The sequence below is a fragment of the Cyprinodon variegatus genome, unplaced genomic scaffold, assembly GCF_000732505.1.
Source record: "Cyprinodon variegatus isolate N-32 unplaced genomic scaffold, C_variegatus-1.0 Scaffold73, whole genome shotgun sequence".
Taxonomy (NCBI): domain Eukaryota; kingdom Metazoa; phylum Chordata; class Actinopteri; order Cyprinodontiformes; family Cyprinodontidae; genus Cyprinodon; species Cyprinodon variegatus.
The window spans coordinates 616,625-620,309 of NW_015150526.1; the positions used below are offsets into that span (position 1 = coordinate 616,625).

Below are 3,685 nucleotides of genomic sequence, written 5' to 3' on the forward strand. Positions count from 1 at the left end.
TATCTATCTATCTATCTATCTATCTATCTATCTATCTATCTATCTATCTATCTATCTATCTATCTATCTATCTATCTATCTATATATATATATATAATTTTTCCCTTTGATGTATCATGTTTTTTTATGTAAAAAGGCTGATAAAACCTATTGATATTGGGTAACAGTGTTGGCATTTTAGACTTCCTCACCTCTCTCCGTTGGGTTTGATAGCTTGTGCTTGGTGAGCTGTTTTTCATGCAGAGGAATCGTCTGTTTATGTGCACAACAGGGGTCAAAGCCACAATAAAGAATGTGTGAATTAAAAAAAATTTAACAGCAGATTAAGAAAGGAGAGCGGCTCACATGATGAAAGGTTGTGAGTTGTTTCAGAGGGAAGTGGCAAAGCAGCACTTTTCAAGGGAGGGAAAAAAAATCTAATATGGGCTTATCTAAGAGCACAACTTTGAGGCTGTCTGCGAGGTTATTGAGAGGAAGCCTTGTCACTTTGTCGGCTGGCTTGTAGCGTCGCAGCAGAAGAAACACAGGGACCAAGCTGTATGGAGGCAATACTGTTTTCATTAATATAACATGAACCTCTCTGCACTGACATTTCATCTGTATGAGTCAGAGTTTGGCACAGGTTTCTCTAAAAACAAGAGAGGAAACATGTAGACACTTGAGATTTTCATCAGATTTACAAAGAGCGCAGGGCCCCTGTGGAGGAAGCTACAGTGCAGACTGGGGGCCCGCGCTCTTAAATTGCAAGGCTTGGAAAAGTGAAAGAGTAATGCCTGGCTCTTTGTAAACTGTCTGGCGTCTCCCTGGGTTCAACCAGAGTTCGTTTCCAAAAAGAAGAACAAAGTGACTTGGACCTTTTCCTGGCTTTTCCCCCCTTTGCCTCTCCACTCATCCCACCGTTCTTGGCAACCAGGCTTCTGACAGGAGAAAGGCTCCCGTCAGACTGCAAATTGTCCTCCCCTCTGCTTAGTACCAAGTTTGGAAATGAACATGTTTCAAAACAGCTTCTATTTTTTCCATTATTGCTTTGCTCTTCTTTTCTGTTTTACTCAGCGAACACTCACCAATCTTCTGATGTCTTCCACAGCTTTATGAAGACAAAAAAGCATTTAGAATGTATGAATAACATAAACACCCCCACTCACACATGCACTCACTCCTAGAGATGACTAGAAAATATAAAAATCCACCCTGTCTGGGTTTGAAGAGCTGAGCCGCGGCTCATCTTCGCCTATAGGAGGTTTGTGCAGACGAAACTGAAAATCCTTTCACTGCAGTGACAGAGAAAATGACTCAAACCTTCACCATGGCATTTACAGCCAAATGTGCTGAGTGCAGTGTATGCGAGTGGAGTACAGCCTGTAATTTGTCAAGACTTTTTTTATTTTCTTTATAAAGAGTCAGCTTCTCCTTGCTTTTTACATTGTTGCAGTCAGAGCATCTCCGAGATAAGATGACGAGCCCAGCCGCTCCGGTTCAACCTTTTACCAAAGACATGATAAGTCTCTCCACATTAGTGATTGTTTGCTTCACATATGAGCCGTGCGCACCTCTTCTTTGCGCTGTGTTGGCGGCGTGAGTGTTGACAGCAGCAATATGGGTCATTGCCGCAGTGAGGTGTCCATTGGCAGGCAGCTGACAAACAAAACGGGAGTGCATGCCAATAGCAGACAGAGGAGGGCCCTAACTGATGACCCTGCGCCACCTTGCTCCCCTTTTGATTTGTGCAGGGGTCGTTGCTGTGTCACCGCGTTGGAGTATTTAGCAAGCTTAAACAAGCTCAGGTCCACATGCCTGACTTATGGAAAACCAATGGCAAAGGCTTGTGTTACCTCGCATAGAGATGTTCATTTTGGAAGCTGAGATTGTGTTTCACAGAAACATCTTCCTCCCACCTCCTGAGACCTCATTTTAGACCATTAGCGTTACAGGTAAAGTTAAAGAAAGCACTTGGTGTTTGGCTTTTTTTTTACGTTTTTTACTGTGCTTTCCTTCATGTCCTGTATCTAGGGCTGGAAAGCGTCTTTGTTTGCTTGGAACCATTACGCCGAGGGAAACTGGCACGTACAGGTTGACTAAGTAAGAGAAGCCAGACACCAAGTCGGTGTTTCTGGGAGTCAAATTTCAGGCCAACTCACCCCACCCTCCTCCTCCCCCCACACACACCAGTTTCTTCCTATCTGCGGGGCCTGGGACTCTTTTTCTTTCGTCAGGCCTTTCTGTGTGAGCAGCCTCACATTACATCCATGCAGACTTGGGTCAGATGGAGAGCTCCTGCATGACTAATGTGATCAGACGGATAATGCATTACACCGCTTGAACTTATCAAAGCTAGAGACCTGCTGAATCAGTCTGTCCTGCTAACAGCAACCCTCCCAGAGCCTGCACTGGATAATTGGGCATCACATTTGAGATATTCACAGCCATCAGGACGTTTTAAAGGTTTCTTAAAGGAATAAGAATTCAAGAGAAAATATTCCGAAAATTTTCGGCATGAAGCAGACGAGAGCTGCTATCGTTGAACGGTATGCTGTAGGTGTAGACTTCTCACAGATAGGGAAGAAAGGCAAGGTTTGATTAAGTTAGTTTGAAAAACAGTTAAAAGTAAAGATTTGGTAAAACAGTCCCATTAATTTTTTTTATATCCTTTGAATAATCCAGTGAGCTGAAGATCAAATTTTAATGTTGAGGCAACCCATACATAACATTAAGACATGAGGAAACCTTAATAACACCTTCTAAAAGTGGTGTAAGCTCAGCTTTAGGGTAGAAAGATCTTCATAAATAATCTGTAAACCATGCAAAAAGATCCGGAAGTATGTACTGAAAACTAAGGGCAGCTTAATTCAATTTAGTATGAATAAATTATATCCTGTTTTAAAGCAATAGTGTGGTCTAATATTCATTTATTAAAAAATATTTTTTCTTTTTTATTTGGGAGGTAAAAAAAGATGTGTATAGTTGTAAATATAGTATATTTGTACCGTACTTGTGGAAGTAACCATACATTTTTAATCAGTAGTTTTATTAAACATTGAAGCTGTAGGGTAGAGTACTGACAAGGCTTTTTCCTCATGGATGAAGTTATGCTTTCATAAAAACAACATGACAGCCATTCTTGAATAAAAATAATTTCTTTAAAAAAAAGGTTTAGGCTCCAGTGGCCTTTATTGCAGATACCGCCTGGACAGGAAACAGGAATGAGAAAGAAGGGAGAGTGACCTACTGCAAAGGCCTGTAGGTCAGCATTGAAATCTGGTACAGCTAGATGAAGGTCCAAGATTATGATCTGGATCATCACCAAAACTGAGTGGACTGTTCCTTGGCACGATGCACACCTCTGATAAAAAAAATAATTAGAATCTAGAACTTTTCAAGCTATACCGTACACAAACAGACAAACACACACTCACAAAACCTCTCCTAAGAATATAACCTCGGTGGCAGATAGATACAATAGATTACCTTACCCAACACCTGCCTACTGCTGCTCACTGCTGGACAGCTGACTGAAACAAGACTCCAATAACTCACTTACAAAGTCAAATGCAGTTTTTGGTAGTATTTCTAGCTGAATATACAATAAGATGTCTCTCTCTTACTCTCTATCCATCTATAAGAATGCAGACTTTAAATTATATATATATATATATATATATATATATATATATATATATATATATAT

General features: G+C 40.7%; 1 protein-coding gene across 4 annotated transcripts in view; it reads left to right on the forward strand.

Annotated features, from left to right (window-relative positions):
- Window positions 1–3,685, forward strand: part of LOC107083372 (pre-B-cell leukemia transcription factor 1) — a 67,651-nt gene that overhangs the window by 2,982 nt on the left and 60,984 nt on the right. The gene's annotated exons all lie outside the window — the stretch shown is intronic.